Below are 16,857 nucleotides of genomic sequence, written 5' to 3'. Positions count from 1 at the left end.
TAATAGTCATTAAGAAAGTTCTAGACGTTTTTAGGAATGTTATAGCAAATTTAAGACGGTCTAAAGGTGAATGAGGAGGTTCTAGAGTTAATTAAAAAGATTATGGGGATCACTAAGAAGGTTCTGGGGCCATCAAAAAGGTTCTAACAGTCATTCAGCAGGTTCTAGAGACAGCGCTGAGACAACTCAGTTAGTTTCTGTTTGTGTCCAAACTGAAAAGAGAACATTCATTATAATCAGCCTTAGCACGTAGAACCGGACCGTGTTCCTAAAGAACTGGGATCACGAAAGAGATTCTACTGGATGACCTCACAGTGAGACATCAATACAGTGAATTATATGGAGGAGTCAATACTGTGATGGAGCTGAGGGGATGAGAGACCACAAGAAAGAGAGAGAGACAGAGAGAGAGAGAGAGAGAGAGAGAGAGAGAGAGACTTTTTTTTGACTTTTAGAAAACACTTTATTACTAACACATCATCAATCACATCAAAAACTGGTCAGACATAAATACTCTAATTAAGATGGCTGGTGAATGTGAGCTCTCCCTGCTCAGAAACTCTGCACAGAGCCCGGTCACATCCCCACTGCTCCTTGAAGACGTCCATATTCTCTGTGGCCTTGTGGAAGCAGAACTCCAGCCTCAGTCTGGCTTTAACGCTCTGCCTCCACAAGGCCACAACATCACACGTGGGTCCATCCTGCAGTTTGTCCCTGCGCGTCAGGTAGACCGCCAGTTTGGCTTCTCCTAATAAAAAATTTAAAAGTTGGCACTTTGCTTTTCTGGTTTTACTGTATGTGACACCACCAATAAAAACAGAGGCAGAGAACACAACATTAAAAAGGTTAAAAACCCCAGTTAAAACACTGAACAGCTCAGTGAGTCTCCTGCACTCAGTAAAAACATGAGAAATGGTCTCAGACAGACTGAAGAACGGACACTCATTCACAACACTACTGTTAAAAACAGATAAAAAAGCGTTAGTGGCAATAGCACCATGTAAAATCCTCCACTGAAGGTCTCCAGTCCGTTTCTTTAGTGGAGGCTTGTAGAGAGTCCTCCACTGTGGACTCTGTCCCCCCAGTCTGTCCGTCCACACGGTGGCTGCCCTGTTGAACAGGCCCTTTGTGTTGGTTGCCTTCACGGTGTTCCTGTATATTGTCTGTTTGTCTGCTCTGTGGAGGGTCAGCTTCTCCTGGTTCCAAACTTTTAAGAGAGGGCCACCGGGCTCCTCGGACCCAGGGCTCAGATGGAGATCAGGGAAGGTGTCCGTGGGGTCGGGCTCAGCTCCTCCTCTGCAGTGGCGTAGGAGGAGGCTCCTCTCCTTCACTGAGAGCTTCTGCCTCCAGAGCTCCAGGCCTCTCCTCACCAGCCGGACAGAGTGCACCCCCAGCACAGAGCTCACAGCCTGGGCATCAGTGAGCGCCGGCCCCGCCGCATCCACCAGCTGTTTTAGGATGACGGTCTTAGAGCGGCACAGCGCCCCCATCAGCCCAGGCGTGGTGTTGCTGCAGATGTCTAGTCTGCCACCGCAGATCAGAGGTTCCTTCAACAACCAGTGCAGAGAGTCAGACCCTTGAAAGTTTTTCCAATTAAAAAGAGCACAGGATTTAAAAACACCCTGATAAAACGGAGGCAACCCACTTAACTTAAAACATTTAAAGTCAGTTAAAAACAGAGCAGCATCCAGCCCCAGACTGTTCACACGCCTGAATATGCAGCTGGCCACATCCCTCCACACTAAGTCAGACGGTCCTGTCAGATACCTCTGAACAAACTGTATCCTAAAGGTGGCCGTTCTACTGGCCAGGTGGACCAGGCCCTGCCCCCCCCCCTCTCTGGATAAAAACAGAACTGACTGTGGCACCCAATGGAAACGATCCCAAAAAAAAATTGACCATTTTTGCTTGGATCAGAGCCAACAGACCTGACGGCGGATCCAGACAGGCCAGTCGGTGCCACAGCAGAGAAGCTACGAGATTGTTTAAAACCAGCACTCTTCCTCTGTAAGACATCTGAGGGTGAAGCCATCTCCATCTCGACAGCTTACCTTCCACTTTTTCAGCTATGCCCTCCCAATTTTTCTTCACTACTTTTTCAATTCCTAGATAGATGCCGAGGTATTTGAGGCCGTCTCTCTTCCAGGTCAGGCTTTGAGGGAGAACCGGGAGGCCCTCACGCCACTCACTGACAGCAAGGGCCTCACTCTTCTCCCAGTTCACCCTCGCAGCCGACACAACAGAGAACCTGTCAGTAATGTGGGCTACTGTGTCGACATCACGCTGATCTTTTATAAAAACAATGACATCGTCTGCATAAGCAGATAAAACCACATTACTCTTAAAACCAGGTAAAAACAGGCCTTGAACACTCGAGCATATTTTGTTGAGGAGGGGTTCCAGACAGAACACATAGAGCATCCCAGACAGAGCGCAGCCCTGCCGGACGCCTCTACGCGCTCTAAAAGGAGCACACAAGCTGCCATTGATCTTAAGCACACTCTCAATGTCACTGTACAGCACCTGGATCTTGGCTATGAGACCAGCGCTGAACCCAAACCTCTCCATGGTCTTCCAGAGGAATTGGTGTTCAACACGGTCAAAAGCCTTTTCTTGATCTAATGAGATCAGTCCAATATTTATCCCCAATGAACTGGAGACCTCCAAAACATCCCGAATAAGGTAGACATTGTCTACCATGGACCTGCTGGGTACACAGTACGTCTGGTCCCGATGGATGACCTCCTCCATGGCTCCTCTCAATCGGATGGCCAAGGCCTTGGAGAGGATCTTATAGTCCGTGCATAGGAGAGACACAGGGCGCCAGTTTTTTATGTCCTGCAGGTCACCTTTTTTTGGCAAGAGGGTGATGACGGCTCTGTGGCAGGACAGAGGCAGTGACCCGGCGGCGAGGCTCTCGTTGAACACTTCCAGGATGTCCTGCGACAGGATATCCCAGAAAGCATTATAAAACTCCACACTGAGGCCGTCGATGCCCGGGGCCTTCCGGCCCTGCAAGGTCTGGAGGGCAGCGTGTAGCTCCTGTACCGTCAGGGGACGCTCCAGCTGGTCGTTGGTCCTTTCAGAGACCTGTGGCAGCTCAGCACAGAAGTCATTTAACAGTTCTTCATTTTCCTTGTAGTCACTTTTATACAGTGAGGTGTAGAACTCCACAGCTCTCCCCCTGATCTGGCCTGGTTCAGTCAGCTCTTGTCCTGTGTCTGACAGCAGAGAGTGGATCAGCTTCCTCTGGCCCTGCTTCCTCTCCAAGCCAAAGAAGAAGCCAGAAGGAGCATCCATCTCGGTGATGTCCTGGATTCGGGACTGGACCAGCGCACCCTGTACTTTAGTGTCCAGCAGGTCGGCTAAAGCCATCTTTTTGGTCTTGAGGATTTCAATACATCTTCGATTTCCCGTGGACTCATTCAGATGTTCCAGTTCCACAATCTCAGTCTTCAGATCTCTGATAGATCTGGTGATGTGACAAGTGACATTGAGTGTGTGCTGCTGACATAACATTTTGATCTGAGTCTTACCAAAGTCCCACCACTGCCTTAAGCAGGTAAACTCACCCTTCCTCTGTCTAAAACCAGTCCATAAATAACTAAGAGCTTCTCTAAAACTTTGGTCAACTACTAAAACTGAATTAAAATGCCAGTAGGCACTTTTAGGTAAAATATTTCTAATAAAAACACGACATAAAACCAAAGCGTGATCTGTAAAACCCACTGGCAGAATCTTACATGTTTTAAAAACATTAAGATGGTGTTTAAAACAATAAAAACGGTCAAGACGAGCTAACGTGGGACCATGTGTACTGTCTGCAGCTTGTGTGCAACCTTCTCCATACGTCCACCAGGCCATGGGAGGAGACCAGCTGCTTCAGAGCCTGCTGAGAGGCTGGATGAGGCTCTGCATGGTTTCAATCTAAAATCTCATCTTCAGTACAGTTAAAGTCCCCACCTAAAAACAAATAATCTGTTGAGCCACAATCTTTTAATTTGTCGTTAATATCCCTAAAAAGGAGCTTCCTCTCTGCACCGTTATTGGGAGCGTACACATTGATAAAAACAACAGTAAAATGATCAAACCCGGCTCTGACTAAGAGACACCTCCCCTGGATGACGTGCTCCACAGTCAGTGACGTCGGAGTAAAACCTTTAGAGAACAGGATGCCCACCCCTGCACTGAGTGCAGTGCCGTGGCTAAAAACCACCTCCCCTTCCCATTCTCTACGCCAGTCGCCTTCATTAGCACCGTCACTGTGAGTCTCTTGTAAAAAAGACAACATCCATCTTTTTGAGTCTTGCTGCTTCAAACACGACAGCTCTTTTTTTAACCTCTCTGGCCCCATTGATGTTCAAACTCCCCACTTGAAAGGTGTCCATAAAAGGTGAGAGATTTAAAACAGTACAAAAAACAGTTAAATTAAATAAAATATAAAGCAGTGTCTTTCCCTTCATCATTAACAGATTTCTTTTTTGACTTTAAGAATCAGTTTCTTCAGTCTGAACACTTCTTGATCAGTAAAGTCTGATTTGGCTTTATTCTGTCAGGTCTGAACAATGGCTCGGACTCAGATGCAGACAGACACAGTTTGCAAGTTCACAATATGTCCTTTAATAAAGGCAAAGTCGGTACACGGGTGATCAGTCAGCGAAGCAAAGGTATCCAAATCGGCAGGCAAAGGCAGGGTCAACAACCAAAAACAAGACAAGGAACTAATCAGGCTCATGGGGAAAAAAGGCTGGAACGTAGTCACAAGGAACATGACGAACTTTCACAGAAGGAAGGGAACACTGAGACTAAATACTCTGGGAGAGGGAAGACAATGAGACACAGATGCAACACATTAGGGCAGGGCAGGTAATTACACGAGGGGAAGACACACGAGGGCAGGAAGTGAGGAACCTGAAACGAGATAAGAGGTGAGTATCAGAATAAAACAGGAAGTACAAGACAAAGAACACTGGGGGAAACAAAAGAACTCAGCTATCCAGCTGAGGCATGACATATTCCTGACGTGACGTCTGGCTGAGGTGTAAAACATTTGTTTATCAGGAAAATAATGTTCCAGATTCACACCTTTCATGTTCTTGGTCTCCTGGAGGAACGTTTTCAGCACTTTGGCTGAATAAGCCTTTTCTTCCTGACTGGCTGGTTTCTGAGTGTGATACAGATCACTGTCATCAGAGACACAGCCTTCACTGTCACTGCTGTCTAACTGCTCCGCTGTCCTACCTGTCTGTCTACCTGTCTGTCTACCTGTTGTCCCCTCACTTCACCTGTCTCACCTCCCTGTTGTCCACTCACTCCACCTGTCTCACCTCCCTGTTGTCCACTCTCTCCACCTGTCTCACTCCCCTGTTGTCCACTCACTCCACCTGTCTCACTCCCCTGTTGTCCACTCTCTCCACCTGTCTCACTCCCCTGTTGTCCACTCTCTCCACCTGTCTCACTCCCCTGTTGTCCACTCACTCCACCTGTCTCACCTCCCTGTTGTCCACTCTCTCCACCTGTCTCACTCCCCTGTTGTCCACTCACTCCACCTGTCTCACCTCCCTGTTGTCCACTCTCTCCACCTGTCTCACTCCCCTGTTAACTCTGGATGTGAACCCTGACCAGGTTCACATCCAGAGTCCAGGTTCACATCCAGAGTCCAGGTCCACATCCTGAGACCAGGTCCACATCCTGAGACCAGGTTCACATCCAGAGACCAGGTCCATCTCTGCAGAGTCCAGGTCCACATCCTGAGACCAGGTTCACATCCTGAGTCCAGGTTCACATCCAGAGTCCAGGTTCACATCCAGAGTCCAGGTCCACATCCAGAGTCCAGGTCCACCTCTGCAGAGACCAGGTTCACATCCAGAGACCAGGTCCGCATCCAGAGACCAGGTCCACCTCTGCAGAGACCAGGTCCACATCCAGAGTCCAGGTCCACATCCAGGGACCAGGTCCATCTCTGCGGAGTCCAGGTCCACATCCTGAGACCAGGTTCACATCCAGAAACCAGGTCCACCTCTGCAGAGACCAGGTTCACATCCAGAGACCAGGTTCACATCCAGAGACCAGGTCTACATCCAGAGTCCAGGTCCACATCCAGAGTGATGTCATTTGAGTCTGTGCTGTGATTGGTGTGGAGCTGTGATGTCGTCCATCTTTATTGGTGGACATGATCCACTCCAGATGAATGGAAGTGATCAGCTGGTCAATGATGTTTCCTCTTGTTTCAGTTGTATTTTTACCTAAAATCTTCATCAATGTATTTTATTGTGGTGAATTTTATTTTCCTGGTTTTATTTGACTAGATCTTGATTTTATGTAGAAGTGTTTGAAAGTTAAGGTTAATATTCACAGTTTTAGTTTTGGTGGCTTGTTTTCATCAGTAGATAATGTTGTGTTGTTGATTGTGCTCCAGTCAACTGAATCTGTTCTGTGGTTAGAAGGTGAAACTTTTATTTTCGTGTGTTTTTAAATCATTTAAATTTAACCTGAACAGCTGATGGAGCAGAGAGGATTGTGGGACTCTGAGGACTGATGGATCCAGGTCTGGTCTGGTCTGTGGTCTGTGTTTTTATAATCAGAGACTCAAACCCCACCTGCAGCTCATTAATATTCATGAGGCTGGTCTTTATTTAAGAGCAGTGTGTGTGTGTGTGTTGTGTGTGTGTGTTGTGTGTGTGTGTGTGTGTGTGTGTGTGTGTTGTGTAAACCCTGAGACTGTGTGTGCGGACATTGATGTGTTAACATGTCTGAGCCTGACTCACTGTCTGCTGCTTCATCTCTCTGACCCTCTGTGTGACCTCTGACCTCTGACCTCCTCCTCCTCTGAGACTCCCTGAGGCCTGATGTGAGGAGGAGATTTACATTTCCACCGCGGCTCTTTGTGTTTGTCAAGGTTTTTGTTAATGGTTGTTGGTTCCGCAGGGACACAGTGTAGTTCTGCTGGAGGAGGAGCAGGAAGCAGCAGACAGACTCACCTGTCTCACCTTCATCACTGTGTCATTTATGTTAGTCTGTCTGTCACTCTGGAGGAGTTGCAGGCTCCGCCCACTCTGACAGCTTTTGGTTTATACTCATCTCTTCTTCTCTGTTTTAGTTTAAACTCATCTCTTCTTCTCTGTTTCCTCCTCCGTCCACTCTCCTCCAGGCTCTTCAGCCTCTAAAACAGAGACTCTCAGAAACGCTGCTGGACCCGTTTTAGTCTAAAGCTCCAGGTTGTGTTGTAGTCTGGACGGACACAAACAGAGACCTGTGTGTACCTGATGTTTCCACACAGACACTGATCTTGATGGCTTTTATTTTGTAACTTCCTGTTCAAACTGCGGTTTTATCAGCTGATCTGGAGTCAGTCCAGGTGTCTGGTTTATCTCAGTCTGGGTCATCAGGTTGACTCTCTGTTTCCTTTGAGGCTGCTCTCAGCTGACCTCTGACCTCCTCCTGCTGCAGGTTATTACATCTCCAGAAAATAAAAACCTTCTTAAGGTGGATTTTCTTCCTCCTGCCGCGTCTTCTGTCCTCCTTAAACTGGTCCCCACTTGCTTCCATCCAGAATAGATTGACCTGGTTTCTGAAACGAGGTCAATGGTTTGTGTCTGACAGAAACTGTCCGGCAGGTTTCAGACTTGATCATTGTGAACCTGGCACAGTGATGTCATCCTCACTATCCAATCACAGCTGACTGACTCACAGCTAACTGCAGACAACTGACAAAAACAGACACACACTTTATCACTTACCTCCTGAATGACACATGATAACACAACACTGCTACATAAACCAGAGGACAGCAAACTAAACATGGTGCGTCTCCTAGAACCAGTAGCCAGAACCAAACCAGAACCAAACCAGAACCAAACCAGAACCAAACCCGAACAAAACCGGAACCAAACATGAACAAATCCAGAACCAAACTAGAACCAAACCAGAACCAAACCTGAACAAAACCAGAACCAAACCTGAACCAAACCCGAACAAAACCGGAACAAAACCAGAACTGCTCTGGTAAACACAGCACACATCTGGACCACATCAGCAACTGCAGAAAACCTCTATTAAACCAAATGAGGAAATCCTCAGAGCAGGTGAGTCTGTGGGTGGCAGCCAGGACGACAAAGGGCACCACAGGTGCTCCAGGTGAACAACCAGCTACCTGCATCACCGTGTGCAGATATGAGTGAGTGCAGGTGACCTTTGACCCCAGACTGTCAGTGACCCTCAGATGACAGGACTCATCACTTCACCAGGGACAGAGGAGCTCCCACACTCTGAGGAGGGGGGACAGAGAAGAGAAGGACCCAGGTTCACCCCCCCATGACAGGAGAGGTCTATCACTACAGGACTAAATCTGAGCTGCCTGATGGAGGGCGACCAGATGATCCAGACCAGGTCCAGGGTAAGCTCAGTGAATGACTGACCTGCTGCAGAAACCTGGTCCCCACAGGTCTCTGACTACCTGTGAAACCTGGTCTCTGAGTGACGTGGTCTCAGTGCAGCAGCACCTCCAATCCACAAGGATCAAACTCAGTCACTGTGAGGATCCATCAGACAGATAAACAGTGGTCTCCATGGAGATGTGAATCCTCTCGACTCCTCTGATTCCTGGTCCACGTCTTTGTTGGTGGACTCTGCAGACATGAACTAACATCAGACCTGATCCTGATCCTGAAGCTCAACCTGACAGGAGGAATAACCAATCAATTATTAGCTCATCAATAGTCCTGACTGTGGTGATGAAGGACCCTGCAGTCGTAATGTTGAGCCCTCTGTGACCTTTGACCCTGCAGGTCACACAGTGGAGCAGCAGATGAATGAGCGTGACTGAACTTATTGATTGATTGGTCAATGATTGAGTTTGACCGGCTGCAGAATGAGAGTCAACGTCATCGCGCTGACGACGAGTCAGCAGTTTGGATCCACTTCCTGTGAGGTCAGCCGACAGATTATACACAATAGTGATCTACTACAATACACTGCGCACAACCCCAGTGTAACAGATGTCATAAAGCTCAGACCTGGTCCTGGTCCTGGTCCTTCAGACCAGCAGCAGGTCCAGTCCAAGTTACATCCAGACAGTGTCTGGCCCATGTCTGGCAGATAACAGCCAGAAACCGGCCCCTGAAAAACATGAGAACCAGAATAAATGTCCCCCACACACCCACACACACACACACACACACGCACACACACACACACACACACACACACACACACACGCACACACACACACATATAGTCAGATGTGTATCAGAGGAGGAAATGAAGTCTGCTGATGGAGACGATATCATCAGACATCGTCATGGAGACAGAGTGTCTGTGTGTGTGTCTGTGTGTGAGAGACCTTGGTTTAAAGGATGCTATTGGTGCAGCCCACATCACTGTTGGTCCTCACAAGTACAGGAACACAGACATATGGGAGTGTGTGTGAGCAATGCTTCGCCCAGCGGCCATGTTGGAAGAGAAGAGGAGGGAGGTTCATTTGTTTTGTCAGACAGAGCAGCCTGCAGCCGGGTGTGTGTGCGTGTGTGCGTGTGCGTGTGTGTGTGCATGTGTGTGTGTGTGTGTGTGTGTGTTATTCTTCGCTGCTTCAGTATAAAAATAACACAAACATCAGACTGAGAACAAACTGTGAACAACACCCTCAGGGTTTTGGTCACGTCGGTGTAGGATCTGTAACCTGGATCCATCAGGGGCCTCGGGGTCTCAATCTACTGCTGGGCCCCTAGTGACCCCTCCCAAAATAAAAAAACACACTGTTTAGATGAAAACATCAGTCCTGATTATGAGAAACAGCAACAACAACTCACGGTCCACTTACCGACTTCTTCCAAGCCATCACATCGGGAGCAGGGAATCGAACCACCAACCCTGTGAGAGACCAGTCTGAGGTGGGTCAGGACTCTAAGGGACCATGATCTCAGTAGTTTGAAGATCCTGACCCTGGTCGAGCAGAGGAAGAAGTCCTCACATCCAGAACAACAGAGAAAAACATTCAGTCATCTGCCCACAGGGTGATGGTATGTACACCCCCCCCCCCCGTACACACCTGGGGGTACACACCTTCAGTCTGTCACATGTACACATGTAGGAGGAGCCTTGAGGGGATGAAAGGCCCCAGGTGTCCTCAGAGATCAGAGGTTCATTCATGTGTTTGTTTTACCATTAACAATATGATTACTATAAAAGTCATGGTCCTGATCTGGTTTCTTACTTATGTTGGTGCAGTGGGTTCATGATAACAGACACAGCAGAGATGGATGTGTGTTTGTGTATTTGTACAGTGAAGCTTTGGTGCAACGTGTGGGCGGTGGTATGTGTATGTGTGTTTAATATCTCTGAGGCAGAATGTTCTTTTCTGTCTTTCTTTATATCAGAGCATCATTTTCTTCTCAGAGTGTTACAGTGTTACAATGTTGCATTGTTATAGTGTTAAAGTGTTGCAGTGTTGCAGTATTACAGTATTACAGTGTTGCAGTGCTACAATGTTGTAGTGTTGCAGTGTTACAGTGTTACAATGTTGCAGTGTTATAGTGTTATATTGTTCCAGTGTTGGTGTGTTATAGTGTTCCAGTGTTCCGGTGTTGCAATGTTACAATGTTGCAGTGTTGCAGTGTTATAGTGTTACAGTGTTGCAGTGTTGCAGAGTTATAGTGTTACAATATTGCAGTGTTGCGGTGTTGCAATGTTGTATTGCTGCAGTGTTGCAGTGTTACAATGTTGTAGTGCTGCACTGTTACAGTGTTACAATGTTGCAGTGTTACAGTGTTACAATGTTGTAGTGTTCCAGTGTTCCAGTGTTGCAGTGTTACAGTGTTACAATGTTGTAGTGTTCCAGTGTTGCTGTGTTACAATGTTACAATGTTGCAGTGTTCCAGTGTTGCAGTGTTTGTTACAGTGTTGCAGTGTTATAGTGTTACAGTGTTACAATGTTGCAGTGTTCCAGTGTTATAGTGTTGCAGTGTTCCAGTGTTATAGTGTTACAGTGTTGCTGTTTAGCAGTGTTATAGTGTTCCAGTGTTGCAGTGTTGCAATGTTGTATTGCTGCAGTGTTGCAGTGTTACAATGTTGTAGTGCTGCAGTGTTACAGTGTTACAATGTTGCAGTGTTACAGTGTTGCAGTGTTACAATGTTGCAGTGTTCCAGTGTTACAATGTTGCTGTTTAGCGGTGTTCCAGTGTTGCTTTTGTGGCGACCGGGGTTGGAGGTTAGCCAATTAATTCACTTTAACCTTAGCTTAGTGTTGCCAGACAACGCCACCCTGGGAATTTCACCCAGGGAACTATCATAATCCTAAAGGCATGCAGATCCGTCATACAACGGGGCAGAGACGAGGTCAAATTACAAAAATCACTTTATTAAACATTGAATAATAAAAAGAAGGCCATAACATCCACCTGATGTTACCAGGGAAATGAGGGGAACCAATCAGGGTGGAGGCCTACCAGTAGGGAGATGGGTCCAAGAAATAAAGAGGGTCCCGGGAAGGTCACCCCAAACACTCGTGACACACGCACACACTGGTGAAAATCAACCTGGGGTGAAAGCATACACACGACACACAAAGGAGACACCGCCACCGAGGACACCACGTCCACCACTGTAGTCTCAACCCCCTGAAAGGACAAACACAAGAGTAAAAAAAACCACAATATATAAGAACCAAAATCAAACCTAACTATACAAAAACAAAAATTAACTAAACTAGGTAAATAAATCAATACAAAAACTGAATCATACTTTGATAAATAACCATTATCTACAACATACTCAGAAGTAACCACACGCACACACACTTAACCAAAATTATTAATTATAAGTAGTAATCAACTTAAATTCCCACAAACCAAAAACAACAACTTTTAATTGCATGCGGAGACTCACACGGCCAGTAAACGCACACCACAAAATATAAACATAAATTTCCCCTCCCCAATTAACATCTCACGCGCACACACACTCACACACACACACACACACACACAATAAAACACAGGACTTAAAGGGGCCGCCAGGCCGAAGCGACCAATGCCGCGGGTGCCGACAACCCTCCGTGAGGCAAGTCAGTCCGAAACGGAGCGCCAGTGCTCGGCTCCAACAGGCCAAGCTGTGTGGCAGAATCAAAGCAGTCCCCAAAGTACAGTAATTCCCCAAGGAGGGCAATCCCCTAAAATCAGTGTATTTCTCTATAAGCAAAGCAATTCGCTGTGAGCAAAGCAACTTCCTGTAGGCAAACGACCTCCCGTAGGCAAAGCAGCAGTGGTCAAGCGGGCAGTGAAAGTAGCCGATACAGTCGTTCCCCCAGTAAAGCCGTTACCAGTCCAGCTGCCTCTGTCCACACATGCAGGAGAGGGGAAGGACCCAAGACTGCTGTTTCTGCAGCGGCAACCTGCAAACACACACACACACAAATTGCCATATGCGCACTGCAGCAACAGCGCAGTACATGAAACGGAGGACCCACCGGCAGTAATCATGTGCAGCTCACAGACCCACGGAACCCAATCCGGCCCTACAACAAAAGCAATAGTCTTATTTACTGTCAACTAAACATGCAAACTGGTAACGCAGCCACAACTAGCCTACCTGCAAACCCCAACAGAAGAAGGACAGGGATGAGGCAACAGGAAGTGACGTGCCCTCGGCCTCCACAAGCAAGAGAGAAATCCAGTGACACCTACCGGCTTTTATACCCCCCTCTCCCTACTGCCATTGGCCAGAGGGAGACAGGCAATTAGGCACCATCTCCTACAGATGGACACAGGGCCACAATACCCATCCTGCTACACTTTGTTACAGTGTTGCAGTGTTATAGTGTTGCAGTGTTACAGTGTTTGTTACAGTGTTGCAGTGTTATAGTGTTCCAGTGTTGCAGTGTTGCAGAGTTATTGTGTTACAATATTGCAGTGTTGCGGTGTTGCAATGTTGTATTGCTGCAGTGTTGCAGTGTTACGGTGTTGTTGTTTAGCAGTGTTCCAGTGTTGCTGTGTTACAGTGTTACAATGTTGTAGTGTTGCAGTGTTACAGTGTTACAATGTTGTAGTGTTCCAGTGTTCCAGTGTTGCAGTGTTACAGTGTTACAATGTTGTAGTGTTCCAGTGTTGCTGTGTTACAATGTTACAATGTTGCAGTGTTCCAGTGTTGCAGTGTTTGTTACAGTGTTGCAGTGTTATAGTGTTACAGTGTTACAGTGTTGCAGTGTTATAGTGCTGCAGTGTTACAATGTTGCAGTGTTCCAGTGTTATAGTGTTGCAGTGTTGCAGTGTTATAGTGTTACAGTGTTGCTGTTTAGCAGTGTTATAGTGTTCCAGTGTTGCAGTGTTATAGTGTTACAATATTGCAGTGTTGCAGTGTTACAATGTTGTATTGCTGCAGTGTTGCAGTGTTACAATGTTGTAGTGCTGCAGTGTTACAGTGTTACAATGTTGCAGTGTTGCTGTGTTACAGTGTTACAGTGTTGCAGTGTTACAATGTTGCAGTGTTACAGTGTTACAATGTTGCAGTGTTACAGTGTTTGTTACAGTGTTGCAGTGTTACAATGTTGCAGTGTTATAGTGTTGCAGTGTTGCAGTGTTACAGTGTTACAGTGTTATAGTGTTACAATGTTCCAGTGTTCCAGTGTTGCTGTGTTACAATGTTGTAGTGTTGCAGTGTTTGTTACAGTGTTGCAGTGTTATAGTGTTACAGTGTTGCAGTGTTATAGTGTTGCAGTGTTGCAGTGTTATAGTGTTACAGTGTTGCAGTGTTATAGTGTTGCAGTGTTGCAGTGTTATAGTGTTACAGTGTTCCAGTGTTGCAGTGGGGTTCTGGTGTTGTTGATTGCTGTAGTTTTATAGTTTTCATTAAGACAACAGGACCATTTTCATGATTTGTAGAAAATAACTGAAATATAGGAGAACTGACACAGAATAAACTAGGTTTAGAACCATTAGAACCAGAGTCAGTGAAGGCAAACCAGGCAAATGTCTGGGGCCCCCAAGGGGAACAGGGGCTTCTGATGCCCCCTCATATTGGCATTTTTGGCAACAACAGCTATAAACCTCCCAATCAGGTAACATATTGTGTACGACCTAAGTGTGGCTCCTGATCAGGGAGCACCAGTATCCACACACACTATGGCTGGCCATTTAACAGCATCTAGTAATAATATTTATTTATTTCCTTTGCATTTGATTGATCTTTTTGCAATGTTATGTAAGGAAAGGAAGGAAGCAAGGAAGGAAGAAAGGAAGGAAGGAAGGAAGGAAGGAAGGAAGGAAGGAAGGAAGGAAGGAGAAATAAAAAAGACCATGAAAGACAGAAACCTGTAAAACCAGATTTGGAATCAAGTGGAGTTGAATCCATAAAGTCGGATCTATTTGATGTGAGATGATGGATCCAGATGTGGTGGAAAGATACAGAGGTTGTAAAGTTGCTGTCGCTGTTTCATCCTTCGCCAGCATACTTCAAAGTCCAGATTATGAGCAGGAAATCTCAGTTTCCTCTTCACTGATCTGAAAGCCTCCAGACGTCAGCTGTTGTCTTCTTCTTCTTGTTCTTTTCTTGCATCTCCTCTCTATTCCTCCTGCTCCTCCTCCTTCTCTTCATCCTACAGCTACAGGAAGAACCATGTCAGAGCAGCAGACGCTGAGTCTCTCATTGATTTCCTGCTGTCTGTTATTTTCTCCACCCGCCTGCAGCTACTGTTCTCCACGTTCAGCCTCGGTTGGTGCCTAAATAAAGTTGTGTGAGTTTGAACATCTGGAGGTCAGAAGGGTCAAAGGTTAAAAGTGTCCTACAGGATCCTGCTGCCGAACTGAATCTTCTTCTTCTTCTTCTGCACACAGAGGCACGGTCCTGGTCTCTGAGGCTTCATGGGACCAGGTGAGAATCCAGGTGAGTCCAGTCCAGTCTCACCTTGGTTCAGAGTCTGACCTGCGTCTAATCCATCATCATCCATCCATCTTCAGACTCTCCACTGGTCCGTGGACTCACCTCTGTTGTTCAGCTGTGATGTTTACCCTGAGATGGTCTGTGGGATGATGGGAAATGATTCGTTGAACTCTCCTGATAAAACACTAACATTAAACAACAACATTAGATCATTTTTACCGTCCTCGTCTGAACCCACTGAGTAAACCAGATGTTTTCCTCACCTCTGGACCAGGGCCTGGTCATGACCCCGGTTCAGAATTGTGGTTCTGGATTTGGGAGGAATCTGATTCCAGAGCAGCTGATTGTGGATGAAACTTGATTTAGTCCAACTTTATCATCAACCTGGAACTGATGTCAGATTTAAAATGAAGCCTCTGTCCCCCCTCTACCTGTGATCAGCTGACTTCAGGTGTTCAATAACCAATCATCACATCCAGATCTCCAGCTCCCCTTCTTCTCATCAACAGTACCATCACCAGTGTCTAGACCTGGGGGGAGGGGTGTTCCTCTACCTCACATAGCCACACCCCCTGTTCACATATGATGACACCATCGCGATGGGTCCAATCACCAAAGACTCATCTCTCACTTTTCCTCTTGTTTCGCTCATGGAGATAAAAGTTTATTCAGATGAAGATGGTGAAACAGAGGAGTGATCAACACACACACACACACACACACACACAATCTGAAACACACAGCAGCAGCTGACTGTGAAGGCAGCAGAGATTTTCTGTATCTGAAGGTGTTGGAGGAGGCGAGCAAATGGCTGCAGTGTGTGTGTGTGTGTTTTAAGGGCACAGGATTTTCAGTGTTTCCTGTGAGTAACACTGCAGTGATTTATTCCTCTCTTCCCTCTGAGCTGACAGCCTGATGTGTGTTTTACTGTGCGTGCGTGTGTGTGTGTCTGTGTGTGTGTTAGTCCCTGCAGAGTCAGTCTGTCGTCCTCTTGCAGCCAAACCTGCAGCTCAAGTGGAAAAAGTGAAAAAAGGAAAAATCATATTTCAGAGCAGAGCTGCTGTGTTCAGGCTCCTCAGGAAAACAGAACACTCTCAGATTTATATTTGTGTGTTTTCTGTCAGCTGATCACCTCCTGGGTTTGAGTCTCTTCTGGATAATTAACAGAATAATTACATCGCATATATGGGGCGGGGCTAATATTAACATATTAAATGAGGCAAAGGTGTTGAGTTACATACAGGTCAAGTTAAGAGCAAGAAGGGATTTTGTGCGTGTATGTGTGTAGGTTAATGCAGTTCTTATCAGCAGAGCTGTCAGCAGTGCAGTCTCATTATGGTGATGGTCTGACAATGACTAATGGCCTCTGAGACACACACACACACACACACACACAGTAACAGAACAAAACTCCATGTAAAATAATGAAGAGTAAATAAACTGCATTTTTACATGTTAGTAAAAATGTGTTTAAGACCTGGAGCTGAAAACAGACGCCTCAAGGTCAGTAACACTTTAATTCATGATCCGTGTTGTTTCGCCATTGGTAGTCCAGGCTGATAAGAGCCAATCAGGAGCCACCGTGACCGAGTCATGTGACTGTGGGTGTTGTTCTGTATGACTGCTGCTCATACCACCTGTCCCCCTGCAGTCCTCCTCTGTGTATTTACATGGCTGCTGCAGTGGTCTGACAGAGAGGCTGTGTGCTCTCAGGAGAGAAGACCAGCACACACATACACACACACACACACACACACAGTCTGCAGTTCCCTGCAGAGAACACATAGATCACCTTGTTGTCACTTTTTCACTTTATATTTGTGATAGAAACATTCACAGAGCTGCACACACAGAAGAAGACTGCTGGAACATCAGACTCAGGCTCCGCCCACTCTACCACCTTTCCATTTTAAACTCATCTCTTCTTCTACTGTTTTAGTTTTAAACTCATCTCTTCTTCTACATTTAGTTTAAACTCGTCTCTTCTTC

This window comes from Trachinotus anak, unplaced genomic scaffold (assembly GCF_046630095.1).
Source record: "Trachinotus anak isolate AG129_WGS33_773 ecotype Australia unplaced genomic scaffold, CSIRO_AGI_Tana_v1 ptg000015l, whole genome shotgun sequence".
NCBI classification, from domain to species: Eukaryota; Metazoa; Chordata; class Actinopteri; order Carangiformes; family Carangidae; genus Trachinotus; species Trachinotus anak.
This window is presented reverse-complemented; position numbering follows the sequence as displayed.